This window comes from Cavia porcellus, unplaced genomic scaffold (genome assembly GCF_034190915.1).
Source record: "Cavia porcellus strain 051 isolate PalLab524CR breed Dunkin Hartley unplaced genomic scaffold, mCavPor4.1 scaffold_5, whole genome shotgun sequence".
NCBI lineage: Eukaryota > Metazoa > Chordata > Mammalia > Rodentia > Caviidae > Cavia > Cavia porcellus.
Genome location: NW_026947488.1, coordinates 18,493,342 through 18,512,884, shown reverse-complemented (window position 1 = coordinate 18,512,884; position 19,543 = coordinate 18,493,342). Strand labels below are relative to the sequence as shown.

The following is a 19,543-nucleotide window of genomic DNA, read 5'->3' as shown; positions in this document are numbered from 1 at the left end:
ATGGCCAAAAAGACTGTCACCTGGCCAGGCCCAGCCTCCCTTTGTAGCCCATCCCCTCCCTCTTTCATCTTAGACTCCTCCCATAGTGAAGTCCTCACCAGGCAAAGAACAAAAGAAGAGAATTCCAAGTGGCTGCAACAGCCTGGGCAAGTGACCACAGGCCTGAAAGAGTCTGTGTCCTCAGAGGTGAGGAGGTGCCTGAAAGCCCGGGGTCTTAGGTGTGGTGGCTCTCTGTGATCTGATTTCATTCCCTGGGCTGCACCTCCACACTCTTTATTCCAAGCCACACAGGACTCTTCCAGTTATCTTCCTCTGGGTCTTTGCCTGTGTATGTCCCTCCCTCTGGGATGCCAAATTCAAGATCGTTAGCCTTCTTTATCCTTATTTGGGCAGCCCGATCCTTATCCTTCCAGGCTGTACTTTGAGCAGTATCCTCAGACTGGGTAAAGAATTCATACCCTTTCCATTCCTACCATTCACAGATCCACCTTCTCCACAAGGATGCAGCATCTGAGCCTGCCAGGGCTGTGTCTTACCCACCCCACTGCCCACAAAGCCAAGCCCTAGTGTAGCATACAGCAGGCCATATCTTATACCCTGAGCCACTATTTGCAGCTACTTTAAAGAATGCATAATGTATTAGCTACTGTTATTCTCTTATTATTTTGTTATGAAATTTTACTTTTTTCCATAAAATAAAAAGTTAAATTTTTTTTAAAGGTTAGGGCTAAGTTTGCCTTCCAGAGCCAAATATATTAAAGATGAGTTGCTTCTAAACAGCAGGGATGGTACCTGATTGTAAAAGTCAATGGAAGGCCACTTCATCAGACGGGAACCCAAGGAAGGCTCTCAGGTGCACAGAATGGGATGTGTCAGGGTGACACTTCCCAACTGTCCTTGATCCCAGGAACCAGCAAGAGCGCTTGTTAATAATGCAGAGTCCTCCGTCATCCCAGGTTGATAAACTCAAACCTTCAGGGAAAGGCTTAGAAATTTGTGCCGTTTATGAGTCTCATGAAAAGTAAATGGGTAACTGTTGAGGACCACACAGGAGCACCAGGGACTTTGCTCTTGTCCAGCTGGCAGAAACACCTGCCAGAGGGCAACCACAGCAAAGGCCTTAGAGACCCCAGCAGCTGACTGCCCGTGGTGCTGAGCCCGCGCCACATGGGTGGGGTTTGTCCACTTCCCCACCCCATGCCACCCCCGCACATCTCAGCAACACTTCTGTCTAGGAGTAGTTACAAAATTGGACAGTGACACCTCTATATGCAGTTCTCACAGCTTAGCACCTTCAGTAAAACTTGAGATCTTCTGCTTCCCAAATTCTATCTGAAAATAAACTAGTAAGCTAGGCATGGTTAGTGTATTCCTATAATCCCAGAACTTTGAAAGTTTGAGGCAAGAAGATCATGAGTTCAAGCCCAACCCAACCAACTTAGTAATTTAGCGAGATCCTGCCTCAAAATTTAAAAAATAAAGGCTGAGTGTAGCTCAGTGAGAGGCCCTGGGTTCATTCCCAGTTATCCACCCCTCCAATGGTTCACATCCCATCTTTTGGCCCAGGAAAGGCTTAGCCCAGGGAAGTGGGTGAGTCCTAAAACAATCAGCCTAGGTTCATCTGTTTATCTCTCTGTGTTGATGATGGTCACAGTAACCGACAATCCTGCAAAGACTGAGTGGATGGAGGGCGAGGGGTTCACCCAGGGATCATGGGCAATCCAGTAACCTCTCTTATGAGTCATAATGCCCCTTTGCCCTTCTAGTAAGTTGTCTAGAAGTCTAAGCAGTTACCTAGGGTCCACCATCCGCCTACCTCCTCCTCTTCCTCCTCCTCTTCCTCCTCTCTGTTTTTAATCAGCCAGTAACTCTGTAGCTCAGTAGTGGTAAACTATGGCAGTGGGCTGTTTGTCCTCTTTGAAAGCTTTGAAAGCTTCACCATCACTGCCATAGCTGAGTCCCTAGAATGCTGGTTCCTTAAGTTTCAGAAAATTATGTCTGTGTAAGAAGTATTTTATTACACTACATAGAAATATATTGCACCCAAAATTTAACCACAAATTTCAGCCCCCAGGAGCCGCAAGCACACACGCACACACACACACACACACACACACACACACACTCATGCTCACATACACAATGGAACCGAGCCATGGTGATGGCGGAGGGCTTCTGAGTGCACAGAGATTGTTTTCAGGTGCAAAGGGTCAGAATACACACATTGATTCAAGCCATTCTTATGTCAAAAAGAACGTTGACAAATCATTACTTCTATAAGCTGAAAAAAAACACTAATAACTCAAGGTAGAATCAGAGTGAGTTTAAAGTGAACATGAGGAATTGAGGGTACACACTCAGCATATAAAACCCCAGAAAACACCACCTGGGAGCACAGGAATCATCTATCTTATCTGGAAGCCTGTCTCCGGAGTGGCACATTTGGGGATTGGTTTGAGGACGGAGTGTGCGCTCTGGGAACAGAGCTGAAAGGTAGGGGTGCGGCTGGGGGCCATCACTGATAAACACTGTGTGCACTCGGATTGCCTACCACCGAGGCTTAAAGATTGATGATTGTGAGGACTTCGCCTTTGGCTTTGCTTTGAACCTGGAGTTTCTGAGTACTTACCTTGAACCCCATGGCCCTCCAGCTCTCTTATCATTCCCCCAATTACAGATGAGGAAACTGAGGCACAGGAAGTTTTAATGGCTTCAGATTGATATTGGTTTTAGATTTTATTTTTCCAACAAGAGCTCCTGGACATTTTAAAGCCACTGTAACTGTGTTTCCCAGTCAGGAGCCAGAAACAGAATCAACCGGGAACTTCGAGCCTGCCCATCTCAAATCCCTTTTCAATTGACAGAGAGTTCAGTGGAGCTTGGCTAATAAGCAGAAACAAACAAGGTTCAGTTTACCCAGAATAATATATAGCATCTATAGTAAGTTGTAGGCTAGGTTCTTCCCAGAGCAAGAGAATATGCAGTCATAGTTTGGGCAGTCTTGTTTCTTCTGGACTGTGCTTTCTGCATCTTTCAGGCCTTTCCTTATCTACCCCGTGAGCAGCTGAGATGAGATACATCATATACCCCCAAAACCCCACACTGGAAAGGTTAATGCTTCCCCAGTGCCCAGCTGGGGTCAAAACCCCCTTATCAGGAGACAAGATATCTATATAATTCTTCTCTATGCAAGCAGTAAAGCCCTGTGGATGTTTTAAAATGAAGTACATGAAATTTTAAAACCTGTTAATAAAGTTTCTCTACTCTGATGGAATTAAAAAATCAGCCATAGATAAATGTTAAAGATTTCCTTACTGCTAATAATGCTTCCCCCTCATCCCTCTTTTTTCCCTCCTCCAACTCTTCCAACATGAATTTATTTTCTATTTGAAAGCCAATCTCACTGGTTATTAGATATTCTCCCTGCTGTCACTATCAGTAAATTATTAAACAGCTGACCAAGCTTTGTTTTAAAATGATTCTCTTATGAAGCTGGTGATATATTTGCTATGAATACCGAATGGTGCCGCGGTCTCTGAGGACACGTGAATGATTCCTATTTACTACCTTTAGCAAAATGTGTGTGCAATTAGCAGCAAGCACTCGACTTGAATCACAGGCAGTGAGATGCGTGTAGCTCATTTACATGGGGCTCTCTCCCCTCACTATACATGCACTCCCTGCTAGAAGAACTACGTTCAGCTTCCAGACTGTGTCACCAAGTAGCCGGTGCTCTTACCTTTCATCATTCCTCACCTATCTTGTCCCACCTCAGACTTGGACATGCTTGTGGTAATCCCTTCCTTACTTAATGAAGCAGCTGATTTGTAGTGAATTTCTATTCAAAGAAAATCAGCCTGATTGGGATAAACTTACTGAACTTGTCTATATTTCTACTGCCTCACCTGTAAAATAGAGGTCCTATGTCCTAACTCCTGGATTCTGTAATAAAAACAAGTGCCAAGCACAGTGCCTGACATCCAATAAGCCCTCAGGAACTGCTGGCTACTATTTCCCAGCCATTACTGCTTTAGTCCAGATTCTCTGGTTGTAAGCAACAGAGATTCTTTTTAAACTCATTCTAGCCAAAGATGAAATGTGTGGATTTACATATTCAAACAGTTGTTGGTCAGTTGAGATCTGACCTAGGAATTGGTTTTGGTTATTTGGATTCTCTGTTGTGTGCCACTTGATGAGGAAGTTGAGAGACAAGCAAGAGATGGGAAGGTAACTCAGAAATTGGTCAGGCAAACAACCGCTTCCAACCCTGACTGTGAAGGACAAGGAGAGGTTAATACCCGGAAAGTGGCACCATCACAGGTGCGCCCAAGGGAAGCTAAAGCTCCCTTTGATGCTAAGGAAGTCACCCCAAGCAATAGGAAAGGGCAATTCCTTGCTTCTCCTTTTCCCGTGCCTCCCACTCCCAGCACGCAGTCATTGTTTATCATTGGCCAAACTCCTGCAATCAGATAAGCAGGAGGCCAGGGAGAGGCCACAACAGGATTCTGTTCCTCTGAACAGAGCCAAGCAAGAAAAGGCAAGTATGGGTGATGGGAAACAGGCTCTGGACTGTGCAAAAGAAAAGGATAGTTGCATGGCCAGCCTCAGAAACTGGTCACCCTCAGAAGGGCTCTGCTTCCATTGCCCTTCACTCCACGTATCAGCTCTGTTTATCCAGCTTTGCTTACCAAGGAACATAGAGAACATAGAGATTTTCTAATATCCTCCCAACTCCAGATTCAAGGAAGACAGGGCTTTCTTTCCTTTCCCAGCTCCCACTTAAAGAATCCCCACTGGTCACATGTCTCTCCCTTGAACTAATGACAATGGTTGAATGATGAGATGCTATGATTTGGCCAGTTTGAGTCATGTGCTCATCATCCCTGGGCCAAAGAGACCAAATTTATTCTGAGAATCAGGGGAGACGGTGGAGAAAAAACCAGAGTATCCCCAAATCAGCCAAGGACTATTCTCCCAGTGGACTAGACTGGGAAATTTAGAGTATGGTGATCATCAGTTGTATTCATTATTTCCAATCCTCCTTCCCAAGACTTGGTAGGATGACACTTCTGGATCACCTTGAAATTAGGTGTGACCGGGTGAGTTGCTTTGGCCAACAAAACAAGAGCAAGAGTGATTCATGTTGCTTCCAGGCGAAAACTTTGCAACAGCAAATAACAGGGTATTTCCTTTTTCTTTATGAGGAATTCATGGAATAGAGCTTCTTGCCAGTTCTTAAGGGCCATGCTGTACAAGCCAATAAGCAAATGTTTGTGTTTTAGGTCACACCAATTTGGTGACTTGGTAGTTTGTTGGTTTGTTTGTTTCTCTGGTGGTGGTAGTGGTTATAGTAGTAGAATCTGGACCACTCTGGCTGATTCGTTCAATAAGAAAAGCATTCAAAACAGTAAGTCTTCTCAAACTTGTCCCCGGATAGCTGCCCTTCAAAGCAAGACTGAGCACTAGTCTGAAACAGCCATAAATGTAAGTAGAGGACAGAGAAGAAATGGTATGGTACTCGTTATTCTTGGTATCAGCTGCCAAGTCTCTCTTCCCTTCTGCCTCACACTAACATTTGCCCAACTTGATAACGAGAGTTAAAAGCCACCATGCACTAATCACTTGTCACATGCCATACACCATATGAAGCATCCTTGGTATACTGTATTTACAAGTGTGTGGAACATTGTCATCCTCAGACTTCAGAAGTGAAAATCAAGATGCTGAGCAGCAATCTAACATGTCCAAAGCCACACAGCGGGTTGAGCCAGAATTCAGCCTCCAGATTATCTGGTCAGAAAATGTAATCTTAACTGCTATTTTTTTTTTAAAAATCTCCTTTGTAGAATCCCAAAAATATCTCCCACATCTGGAACAACCTGCCCCCGTAGGATTATACCTGTATTAGCACTGCTTTCCCAGATGATGTGGTCCACCCTGTCCTGGTGATGAGGGATCTAAAGGGTTCTGGTTGGGTAGTACTGATGATTTGCTGTCAGATCAGTTTGATTACGGATCCCATGAAGGTTTCCATTCTGGCTCTTTCGACAGCACTTTTGTCTTAATCTTTTAGAGCAAGCTCTTATGTTGTTCCTGAAATCTAGAAATATGATCCACTTCACATCCTTATATCTAAGTGATTACTGCTATCCTGTGCTACTGAGTGCTGGACTTTATCTTATGTGGACAATTGGATATGTCTGACCACCTGCCCACTCACCCCATCTGATCTCATTGTAACCAGTTTGGCCCCCTCATAGCCAACCAAATTTACCTCAAATGGAGTCCTTGTAACTGGTGAGAATTTTCTCTCTACTTATTTTAACAAATAATCTTAGATCATCCACCAGGTACCAATCTCAAACTAGGTACTAGATGTAAGTTGGTGAAAAAATTAGACACTCATTACTTTAAAGAGCTCACCTTTGAATGAGAAAGTCACACAAAGCATACATAATTGCATTAGTGTATAATGTATACTATTCTGGAAATTTCTGAGTTACTCTGCCCCTACAGTCACAACTCCAAGAACTCTGCTTTCCTGTGCTGTTCTTTCCTGGATGTTTATCAGTTGTCAGTACAAGTGGATTACAAATCCATACTGTATCAGTAGATGCCATCAGGTGCTATGCCCAAGCCTATGGATATGTTTCTTTAATTGTCCTAGATCTTGTTATGTGTTCAGGGACAGGAAAGAGATAATGTTGACATAAACAAGGGGAAGGGCCCAAGGAATGGTTAAGAGATAGAAATGGCAGGATATAAGGGTAAGAGAGGGGAAAGGAGGCCAGTTGAAGAAAATGCAGGAGTCATAACAACTGCATAGTTCCTGTAGGTAAGGAAGAGAGGGAAGGCTGAGCTGCAGATTAGATCATAAGCTGTAGCCAATGAGTTTGCTATTCCAACCACACAAAGTATCTTTGATAAGAAACCACCCCTTATTTAAATGACAATAATTAGCACTGTCTTTAGCAAACTCATCACTAAAAGCCATCAATCCTCATGGTCAAGTCTCATGACAGAATCTGATCCCCTCGCAGCTGGCGGAGGTTGGAGGGGAATCCCTGTGAAGGTCTCTGAACACACATAATCTGCTCTCTGTTCGATTCATATCTCACTAATGCTTCCCAGCTCTGTAAGTATGCGTTGCAATCTTCTGCCTCCCAGAGGAGAGAATGGAGAGAGGGAAATCCGAGAGACTTTTCCACGCTCGAGGAAGAGCCTCAGTCCATCGGCCTCAAAGGGCCCTGGGCTCTTCTTCCAGTGCACTGTGCTTTCTAGGAATGTCCACCAAATTGTCAGCGTTGGATGGCTGGAGCTGGATTTCAAAAAATCCACCCACTGGGAGTCATGACAAGGAAGTCAGGTACCCCAGGACAAACCATTCTGTCTTAGGGCTCAGCACAGGTGTTGCCAGGTAGGGAAGGACCGAGTGATACTTGGGAAGAGCAAGCACTACCATTCTCTCTTACTCTGTAAACATTTTCCTTTGAAAAAGTGGACATTGAAGCCAGGCTCAGAAAGGCCTACATGCAGAACCTGGCTCCAATAAGTCAATTCAATATTTTAATTAATGATCACATTTTACAATAAAGAAGGAGATACAGTGCATCTACCCATTAAAATGAGAAGAAGGTTTGTGGAGACTTCAGAGTCCAGAATTAGTGCTGCATAATAAGCATGCTGCCTTCAACTTCTGCATCCATGAAGCCTCAGTGAAAATGCTTTCTATCCTTTGGAAAAGTATTCCATCTGTGGAATCAGCTTCTTGATAAGGCAGTAATTACTGGAGCAATTTTAGCAGGTACAAAGGCATTTTTTAATAATCTCAATTATTTAAAAGCCAATTAATTATCTAGTCCATGGATCAGAGGCCAAAGGGGATTTTTCTGTATAAAAATGGTTACCATGACAGAGAAAAGGGGGAATTCAGCTGCCTTCAAATAGCTGCTTTCTGTGACTTTGTAGTTACAGCTATTGTGCTTGGTAGAGCTGGTGGAGGTTCAACCACTAGCTTGCACAAATGGAGTCCTGGATCCCAGGCCTGGCACCACCACTGACTGCTTCTTCCTAAAGTAATTAACTTTTACTTATGGTTCTATGAAAGCAAAGAAGAGGATACCAGAGATAGATGGTCTCTGAGCCTCTGTCAGATTTTGACAATCTATAGTTCTATGGGAGCTGTTTTGTTTTATTTTGCTTTGCTTTGCTTTGTTTTTTGGTACAGCTGTTAAAAATTTCTCCTCTGGAGAGGAAAAATAAGGAAAACTGACAAACACTTAAAGGCAGGGATCATATTTGGGTTTGGAAAAACAGTTGAACAACTGCCTAGGGTGGGTTAGCTTGGGGAAAGAAGGCAAGGGGTCAATGATACATGTTTGACAGATAAATGTGCTCCTATAAATGTGGATGTGTTTACTTTGGCAGTAGAAAAAGCCTCCCCCATTCACTGAGCATTGACTGCATCTAGGCACTGAGTGAGGTTGGACTTTGCCTCCAAAGGCATTGCAAGGCAGGCACACCTGGCCCAGATGGTAGCCCACCAGTGGGTCTATTTGGGTTATCAAGTCAGAATATCCTGGAATCTAAGGCTCTGCTTTCTCATATGGGCATGACCAGTCATGTCTGGAACCCCTTCAACCCACCCTGAAGACCATCAGAGTTTGTATGTGCCCTTTGCAGGCACAATGGCTTTGCCAAGGAGTAACCACTTCCAACACATGTCCTTCCCACTTGAGAAGTTTTCAAGCAGAATCAGAAGAGCTTGCAAGTTTATCATCTTGCTGGTTCCTCCAGCACCCATAGTGGGTTCCTTCATGACTGACTCCTAGAGTAGCAGGACAATGGGTTCAAACCTCTGCTCTGCACCCCCTGGCTTTTCAACCTGTGGCAAATCACATAGCCTCATTCTGCTTCAGTTACCCTCTGTATAAAAATACTATTGTAGAGATTAAAAGGAAGTTCCTTGCAATGAGTCTTTGTACTCCCACCACACATGGAGATGGGCTTTCTCTGAGAGGTAATCAGGTCTTGAGTGTTGAGTCCTTCTGAATGAGATTGGTCTCTTTATAAAAACTGGCCAGAGAACATGTGTGAATACAAGGAGAAGTCAATCATCTGCAACCAGAAAGAGAACCCTCATCAGAACTGACCATGTTGGCACCTGATCTCAGACTTCATCCTTCAGAACGGTGAGATAAATTTCTGTTGTTTATAAGCCACCTAGTCTATGGTACTTTGGTATAACAGGCTGAATTGAGCCTTGCCTGCATGTAGATGTGATATAAGTAATAAATAAGTTATGTGACTTTGTGCAGTTTTCATCAGTGCTATAAGGTTAAGCTGCCCTTATTTCTAAATTGGGATAATAATCTTTGTACATCTATTCAACAGCTGTTTACTGAGCTCCTATTAAGTGCCCTGTTATAAGAGCTGAATATATCACATTAAATAAAATGAGATCCGTGTTCTCATGGAGTTTGTATTCTTTTGGATATAAGTGATGGTCAGGACAGTCAAATCAATGTGTGATGTGGAAAAGGAAAAGGTGATAACATCTGAGCAGCAATCTGGATCAATTGAGCCAAGTGAGTTCAGGCAGGAAGGAGATTCCACCCCGAGAGAACAGTACATGCAGAGGATTTAAGGGAGGATCATGCATGGCATGTGAATGAGACCACTAGGGACAGCAATGCATAGGAGAGAAGTGAGTAAATGAGATTCTGGGTGAGGAGAGACTCTGGCTGCAGCACAGTGTGTCATAAGCAGGATAGGCCCTGCAGAGGCTCCTGAGTGTGTTTGGGGGCCATTAGAGGCACTAGAAGGAAGATTGACATGATTTGACATGGACACAAGTTAATGTAATGCATGACAGAACATGGGGCACTGGGACAGGTGAAAAGCATTCTAGAAGTTACAGAAGGGGCCAGGGATATAGTTCAGCAGCATAGCATTTGCCTGGCAAGCTTGAAGTCCTGAGTTCGACTTCTGGCTCAAAAAAAAAAAAAAGGCAGCTATGGAAGACTCAGAACTTCAAGAATAAAAGAGCATTTGAACCAAGAGTGTGTTCAATGGGAAGAAACCAATATTTGAAATGAAAGTTGCAAGCATGAGTCTTATCAAATCACTTGCCATTGTCTCCTCTTTGTGCCTTGCCCTGGGCTAGGTGCCAAGGATTCAGTGGTGACTCCACTGTAAGAGATTAGACTGGTGATGATTTCTGTGAAGCCAATAGGATTGAAGGCCTATTTGTTATTGCTGCATTGCTTAGCTAGGTGGTGATCTCTACCACTGACTGAGATGCTTATCTAACAGATAAGCTGGCTTGTCTAACAGATATGCAGATCTCACAATCCAAGACATGATGATCTGGTGGAGGTAACTCCATCAGTGCACTCACTTCACACCCATTCTCAAGGAAATCTGCATTGTCTTTGGCCATTAAGATAACACCAGGCTTCTTATTTTCTCAGAGAATTAAAAACTATTATAAAATTCAGCCTGAGAAAATAAATCATCCCAGAGAAGAAGCAATCTAGCCTTAGTAGTCCTCTTTAAGGAGTGCTGATTTTGTGAAAGGAAATTTTCAAAGTGTTTTATATCAAGGAACTCATTTGATCTGCTGCTTGCCGTACAGCTGCCAGCTCCTCCATGTTTTGGCCTGTGGACTTTCTCTTCCTGATAGAGTCCTCTTGGTATGGCAAGCAGTGGATTAGTACCTCTTCCGTGTGTTTCGCCCATACATGCACACACATGCAATGCACTCATCTGCATGCATTCACAAGGGCAGCCATCAATTAAGGACAGATGGGAATTGATATGTAAATGCTCCAGCTCCTTCACTTCTCAAGCCTGTGTTTTACTGTGAGGTGCTTGTTAAGAACAGGTTCCCAGATCTCCTTGGCAGGATTAAGTTCCAGTTACCTACAGTGATAACTTGCTCAGTAAATCACAATTTATTCCTCATTTACTTTCCAAACTCCTACTGTTCATCTACCTTCATTTCCCAATTAACTACTTGCTCTTAAATCTATTCTTGAGGTCTTCTTGCAGGGAAATCCAGATTAAGACACTGTCCCATGAGAGAGGAAAGTCCCACTGTCATCTTTACTTCAAAACTGAGAAAACCAAAGCAGTGAGAGATTGACTAATTTGTCCAAAGTTACACAGCGTATAAGCCCTAAATCCTGACTTTAAACCACCAGGCTCCAAAATCTGTGCTAAAAATGCCATGTTCCGCTGCCTTCAGTTGAGAGAACAACCATAGCTGCAGAACCCCAGCTTTATCTCCCTGCAATGTGAGACACACATATTGGAGTGCATGCACATTCTCCCAGATTCATCTACAACCTCCTCTTTGGAGATTCCAGCATGTAATTCAGAAGCATGTCTGAGAAGGTATTTGATGTGATTTTCAATGCAGAGCCACCACAAGGTGATCCATCAGCAAGCTGTCTTTGACAGAATTGATCTCCCAGGTCAGGAAACAAACCTCTATTTACGTAGGATGCACTTAGAATGTGCCCTCTTAGTAGCACACGGAAGATAAAGCACAGTCAATGACAGTTCTTGTCAATGAGTTTGTTATGGCAAAAGGGGAAATGCAAGCCTCTCTGGTCTCATGCTGCTGCAGATGCTCTGGATGTATGCCCTTTTCTTTATTTTTTTTGGTATGATAAACACTTGGCCCAAGTCTTTTAGCCCTACCTGTCAATTCCTTGATGTTTTCAAGTCCTTTTTGACCCAAGGTTTTTCACCCAGCAGCACAAAAGTAAAATGAGTACTTACATGGATCCCAGGCCATCAACAATTCTTTTGCTCTCAAAGTAGATCTCTCTGATTTTTCAATTTTGTTTCATGTCTAGATGAGTAATTTCAGGACCACAAGGTTGGTGAAGTCAGAGCTTTCCTACTCAAGATTTCTTGCCTTAGTGCAAAAAGAAAAAACCCATTGTAGCAAATGGTCTATGTGATTCATATGTTGCAGGTGTCAATGAAAATACTTTTTCCTTAAGGATACTTCAAATATCCTGGACCATAATGGTAGGGAACAATCCCAGAAAGTGAGAAGAGCATTTTTGGGGACCACAAATTATAAATTGAGCCTAGGGGACATACAAGGCTGTCCTTGTCCTGCCCTTTGAGCCAGATTGGAACATGAAAACTCTCTGCTCTTTTTAGTCACAACTGGAAGCTCTAGGGCTAGTGACTGCTGTGGCACTCATAGGGCAAGATAAGACTTGCTGAAGAAGATAAGCATCTGGGGAAATTATAGTTTCCTTATTGCCCCCTACCCCATCTTATCCTTGAAAGAGGCTTTACCATTCTTTTACCATTACTGTTCCTGGGAACACTCACTGCCTCCACCCACTGTCCTTGACACAGATGTAATTAATAAATACACAAGTTCTGGCTTCTCTGTGGCCTTTTGTTCCTCCATGAACAACTGGTCATCCAAGGTCCCTGCATTGCTACTTTACATTGTCTCTTTGTCTTTTTTCTTTTACCATGTACCGTAAACCTAGCAGGAGATCAGAGTCCACTGGAGGGAGTCTCTAAAAACTGGCGCCCAAACAGGGACCTAAGCCCACCTTGTTCTTGCCTGCCTGGCATACTGGGAGTGTTCTGACAGCATTTGGATCTCACAGGATAATTCTGGAGGCTTCAGGCACAAAGCTAAAATAAATGCTTTCAATATAGCTAATAATTTTGCTGAGATTAAAACAAGAGAATCTCTTTTAAAGAACAGTTTCAAGTACTCAATACCAGTGAGCAGTATTACCAAAATGCTCTAGGAAATAATTAAGTGTAATCCTTTTCTCCCACAAATAGGAACTTTGGATTTTAAAACTTGGGACAAGGACAGCCTTAGATGTCTCCTAGACTCGGTTTATGATTTGTAGTCCCCAACAGAGCATGATTTAAATAATTTTATATTATATATTTCTTGTCACTAGAAGATCTTATCCATTTTATTTTAGGGTAAAATTTGAGCTATAAAGAATGAGAAATTGAGGAATATAAGGTCTGATCAAAACTGCCTCTGCTGGTTTAAAGAGTAATGTTTTCAAAATAAAACTTTACTTTTTTTCTTATGGCAAGGTTTTCTATTCTTTATTCATACCTCAAAGAAATTATAAATAATGCAGCTGGCTTCTTCTTGCTCTTCATACAAGCTTATCACATTCAACTAATGTGTAGAACTAAGTTTAAAACAGAGAAAGGAAGAAAGGGAAGTGGGAGGAACAAATGGAAGGAAGAGGTCAAGGGACCAAAGAAAAGAAAATAGTATGTGGAGGACATTTTTTCAGGTCCCAAACTATTATATCATTAACCATATACAATAAAATGCAGTGGGTGGTAATTCAATGCCTTACTTAACTTGCCTCAGTAAATTTACTCTTGTCATGCCTTAATTCCAGGGAATCTCATCTTGTCCATTCCATCATCTCAGTCACAGAATGGTGGTGACATCAAGCAAGACATACAGCTTCTTAAGTATACTTCATTCTACAATGTACTTTGAGGCTTCTCTACATGAAGACACTGACTAGCTTCTTGGAGATGTGTCCTATACTGCATCAGTCGAGACAAGCTACATCATGCTGTAAAAAGCAACACCCAAATTTCAATGGCTGAGAATAACAAAACCATAGGTCCTGTTTATTCCATGTGCCTGTTGTGGAAATACTGGGGTTTCTGCTTCACACTCAGGGAACCAGCTACAGGAGGCTCCATCTCTGTTCTTCTAGGATTGCCAAACAGGAAATGGGGACATGCAGAACCCCACAATAGTTCTTAAATATTCCAACATGGGCTAAGATAAAAGACAATACATGCATACATGGAAATGTCACAGTGAAACCCATTTATTTGTACAATTAGCATGTGTTAACAGTTAATAAAAAATTTTTTGAGACAGGGTCTCTCTTTGTAGTCCAGGCTGGCCTTGAGCTAATTATGTAGTGTAGGCTGACCCCAAACTTGTGAACGTCTTACTGTCTTGGTCTTACAATCTCTGGCATTACAGGTATTCACCATGTCCAACCAACAGTTAATAAAATTTTTAAAATAAACTTTTATATTTCAAAACTAACAAAAATGTTAACACATCAGCTGATAGATTTAAGTGTAGGTAATAAACAAGAAAGGCATAAAACACTTTTTAAAAAATGATTCTTACCCTGGAGGTGACAGAGTCACTCTAATCAAGTCTCATGGGCCAAAGCAAGTCCTAGCACTGTCACAGCTCAGAAGAGAAACACAGTCTTATGAGCCTACAAAAAGAGAAAACTTACACATTCTGTAACCAACAATGCCAACTACATATGTATATTCCTTCTGACACGAAAAAGCTCATTATCTTTTAAAGAGGACAATGCCAAAAAATTCTAGCAGTTCCCTAAGAACAAACTAAATGTCCCAAATTCAAAGAAGGCAAAACTCATCAAGAAGCTGAGCCTTGGAAAATAAGCAGAAATTCTGTAGGCAGAGATGAGAACGTGGTCATTTGAGGTACAAAGAAGAGAAGAACAGAAGTGAGAGGCCAAGAGCACGTGAGTGACAGTGCAGAAGAAGGAGCCCTCACTCCTCAGTATCCCTGGTCTAGGACTCCCTGCAGAGACAGAATCTGTGTTGCTCAAACCCTTATATAAAATGGGGTGGTATTTGCATGTAACCTAGGCATGTCTGCCCATACTTTAAATCATCTCCAGATAACTTCTGATACCAGCTACAATGCAAATTCTAGGTAACTAATTGTTACATCGTATCATTTAGGGGATAACAACAAGGAAAAATGTCTGTACATGTCAGTATAGACAAACTTTTTCAAATATTTTCCATCCACAGTTGGTTAAATCTATGCATGTGGAACCTGCATATGTAGAAGGCTAACTATAGTTTGTTTTGTTATGAGTAAAATGTGTATGTAGCAATGTATAAGAACTAAGAAAGGGGTGGGAAGAGCTTAGGGAAAAACTGCATGCCAAGCTAAGAAGGTTGGGCCATTATTCATTTGTCGATCAGTCCACAAATATGCGCGAGAACAATATTATACTCTGAAAACCTAGGAGCAAAATAATGAAAGCAGAAGACAGGGAATGGCTTCCAAAAGGACATTGAAAGAAGAACTGAGCTTTTTTTTTTTTTTTTTTTTTTTTTTTTTGAGTGAATTAATGAAGGGTAAGTTTATGGGGGTGAGGGGCTAAAACCAAAGGTGATTGAGATACAAGGTGTATGTAGCCTCACACCCAAAGATTACAGGAAGAACGAGACCAAGGAGAGCTGATTTGTGGGCCACAGGGGATGGTTAAGTAAACTTGGAGATACCAAGGGCAGGCAGATTTGCCCAGCACTTCTGTGCAGGTCATCAACTGTGTGGCGAGCCCTCTGGTGGACACTCTTGGTACTCGGCCTGATCATCAGCATTACCTACCTTTCCTGCACTGTCCCTGACTTCTGTGGGGGAAGCCACCCTGGCCTTTGCCTCCAGCCAGCCCTATCTGGGACTCAGAAGTGTGGCTTTGAGGCCCTGGAGCCACTTTGTTAATATGCAGGTGTCAAGTCCCACTGTTTCTTTCTCCCTGCAGCAGTCCCCGCAGGGTCTGACAGGTATAGAGTAGAAAGGTCCAGCTCTCAGGACAACTGCTGTACATAACTCCTGTTGCAGGATGCCCTGCAGGGTCAGGCTGAAGCTCCCTCTGTGCGTCTTTGACCTGAAGTCACATCTTCCCTCTGCACCCTCCCTTTCCAGGGCCTTCTCACATACCATCACTGGTTTCTCCTGGGAGCCGTTTCTTAATTCATCCCTTACAAACAGATGCCCACTTCAGGGTCTACTTTTGGGTAACCCAACCTACACCAAGCACCTATAGTATGCCAGACCTTTTGAAGGGCACTGGGATTTGGACACTGAAAGACGCATCCTGCCACAGAGCCCACACTCTGGTGGAGCCACAGAGGCGTACTCTGATGATTTCAGCACAATGTGTGAAGGTGTTGCGGGAGGGCGATGCTGGGGGAAGGAGTTGGGTGACAAGGTCAAGGGCTCTTCATCCATCTAAAGGAGGCAGAGAAGGCTTCATAGAGGAGATGACCCTTGATCTGCCTCTTTAAGAATGAAGAGGGTTTTCCTAAGGGAAAGGTACAGAAGAACATTAAAGGTAGAAAGAATAATAAGTCACAGTCAACGAGCATGAAGGGAAAATGTGGGTAGGAAGATTTCACATCATTTGCCACTGCGAGAGCAAAGGGCAGAATAGTGATGGACAGAGACTGTAGGTGACCAAGGAAGCCACCTAAGGTACGGGATACAAGCACAGCAGGAGAGCTGATCCTGGCCCCTGAGGTATCCTAGAGCTGCTCACAGAGGAAGGACACATGTGCTTTAGCCAGCACTCCTAGCCCAAGATGGTCTTCTGGGGCAGCGCTTGGTACACCAATCCCCAACAGCATTCAACTAGGGCTGTGGCCCATGTAGCTGGTTCCTGGGAACAAACAGGGAATGAGCAGGAACTAGCCAGTGCTTGTGTGGGAAATGTTTTAGTTTGGAGTCTCCTAGAAGAAAGCCTGAGATAAGGATTTTCACACCTGCAATTTATTTAAGAGATACAAGGAAATACCAGTAGAGGAGTGGAGAAGTGGGGCATGGAAGAGAGGCAGCCAAGGCAGGAAGTGTCTGTCGCTAAGCACCGAGCACCAAGTTTTCGCTGGAGGTGATGCAAGCTTAATTCCAAGACAGCCATGGGTAATGATGTCATACACACATGTCTGGGTGTTCCTGTCTCAAGAACAAGGTAACCAGGCTGAGTCTGTCTCCCATCCTCATCAGTCACTGTCTGAGAACTGCTCTCAGGCACTGTGAATTCCCTAGAAGGCAAGAGTGGACAGTGGGAGCCAAGCCACCATGCCCTGAAGCAGCCAGCATGGGGTGTCTGAATGGACACCCACACATGATCGAGGCTCTGGCTTCTTGTTCTTCTTTGCAGCCAAAGGTGAGAAGGGCCTGTAAGGGCCTCTCTTTTTCCTTCATGTGAAAGTTGGAAGAAGAATCAGAAAGAAAATCACATATTAAAAGGGGGTGGGATTTTTATCCATCCAAAAGCCATTCAAGCTTCATTATCCCTAACCTACTTGGGGCCTGTGTATCTGCCAATTGGCACAGATTCATTTCCTCACTCCATAAAGCAAGTGGCCAGGAGAAAGCTAGCTCATCATAACCCTTCTAAAGCCAAAACATAATCTGACTTGGGGTTTATAAAGAAAGCCTGGTTCTTGCCACCAGTGTTGAGCTGCTATTAATACATGACGTTCTACTGAACCAGAGAAGCAGCACATTTTTGAATGCCACAGCCATAAGGAAACACAAAGAGGTTTTCCCTAGTCCAGTGGTTTATAAACTGCTGTGGGCTTAGGAGCCCTGCAGAGGTGTCTGAGGCAGGTGAAGAAGTGGAGGGGAGGTTTCCTGCTTTTCTAACTTGGGTCCCCCAAGAAGATGAGCCAGAGACAGAAGTGCAAGCCTTGTATTTGGGAGGTGATCCCAGGAATCACAAGAAGTAGAGTGAAAAAGGGAATAGGAGGCAGCCAGTCAAAGTGTGTCATCGGAGGATTGGCCACAGTGCGCACTGAAACTGTGCCTCTCAGGGAACTAGGAAGCGAGCCTGCACCACACACAGCAAGGACGTCTAGTCTGAGGGTACGGGCGCTGGAGTATAAGTACCCCAACTTCCATTGGTTCAGGTTATCTTCCCATTGGTTCAAGTTATCCTATAGGCAGTTAACTCTCCCAGCACCTCCAGCCTGCCAGAAAAGAGAAAAAATAGACTCCGTGGCTCAGTGGAATTAACTGGAAGAAGCAGTGTGGGACCTAGCCTCTATTCTTACCCCTCTCAGAAGTGAGGATCAATTTGTATCTGTTTTTATGTGTCTATGAGTTGTGTTACAAGTGCTATCTAAAAGAGATATGCCAAGAAAAAATGAAAAGGCTTTTTTTTATTTAAAGAGAAAAAAAAACCAAAGCAGTAAAAGGGTAAAAGTAATACAGAATTTCAAGAAAAAAATACAGTAAGAAATCACTAGCTAATAGATTACATAGTCATCTTAGAAACAGTTACAAAGTGGACATTCATACAGTGAGATTGCAGTGTATGAATGCACTGCAATGATCCAACAAAAACTCAGTAATATAGTTTTCTATCCTACACACTTAAATATACATGCAGTTATATCCTTTAGACCACTTTCTTTTCCTCTCTTTTTTATAATAACAATTACACTTTTTGGGTTTTATTACTCCCACAGTTCTTCTAACTTATTTTTGAAGAGAAAAAGAAAAAAAAAAAAAACCAAATGTGACAAAGCAAAACAGAGTCAATTAGAACAGAAGGATGGACATAGTACATGATGCAAAAACAGAATACCAGGTGATCAAAGATGGTTACCATTATGCCTCTTGCTATCTTAAAGAGAGTTGCCTGGGGCTGGAGGTTTAGCTCAGCGGCATAAGCGCCTGCCTTGCAAGCAGGCAGTCGTGAGTTCAATCCCTGGTACCGATAAAAAGGAAAAAGACAAAAAAAAAAAAAAAGAGAGAGAGAGAGAGAGAGTTGCCTGTATCATCAGGTATACTAGAATTGAACAAAACAGTACAGAACAAGACCAATAAAACCTATGTTGGAGACCTTACAGAACTTCAAAAGAAAATAATAGTCAAACCATAATGGGCACCATAGTAAATCTTATTGCCTTCAAAGTGGTTGCCTATACCCTCAAACTTGATATTATCAAACAAAACAGAATAGAGTAAAATCAGTCAGAACAAGATGGAGAGAGCAATACAGGGGTTCAAATCAGGTTTTTTTAAAAAAAGTTTTAAAGCCTCTGGTTTTAGCCAATGCACTTATCTTACAACTGATGGTGCAGGGACCCAGGAAAGGGAGTCGTGGCTCTCTAGCAGTCTGGGAACCCAGGCTGACGGTAACTGAGCCGCAGGCCAGGGCTCTTCATGCACTGTGCTCATTTCAGCCAAAGCCCACGTTTGCTGCTATTTCATCTCCTCCAATTCCACTTCTTCACATTCCCTTCGCTCTCCACGTATGTCCCCGTGACCTTAGCAGAAGGCTTCCCAGCATCAACTACTCCAAGATCTTTGTCAGTCATATATAATGCCATTCTCTACCCATCTTTATCCAGCTCCTTTGACAAAACCTTTTATACATTTGCAAACACTGACCACAAGTATGAAAGCCCAGAGGTTTGATGTTGGCACAACCACTTTGGAATGAAATGTAAATAGTGCACTTTGCTGGGGCAACACGCTGGGCTGATAAAACGCTTCTGCAAACTCAGTACCAAGAGGTCTGTTTCTAATACAGCTGCCTATTGTCATTCGTGTTTGAAGATGATTCAAAAGGCATCAGACCGCTTTATACACTGACATGGACGTCTTCATTTATAAAAGGCATCATGGGTGCTATTAATCTCTGCATCCTCAGAACTTGGCACTGGTTCTAGCACAGAATAAGTGCTCAATAAATGATTGATGAAT

General features: G+C 43.0%; 1 long non-coding RNA gene across 1 annotated transcript; it reads left to right on the top strand.

Annotated features, from left to right (window-relative positions):
* Positions 1 to 643: 643 nt before the first annotated feature.
* Positions 644 to 13,918, top strand: LOC134475995 (uncharacterized). Its single transcript, XR_010047372.1, has 2 exons — positions 644 to 9,191; positions 13,422 to 13,918. It is a non-coding gene; the product is annotated as an uncharacterized LOC134475995 (long non-coding RNA).
* Positions 13,919 to 19,543: the final 5,625 nt, after the last annotated feature.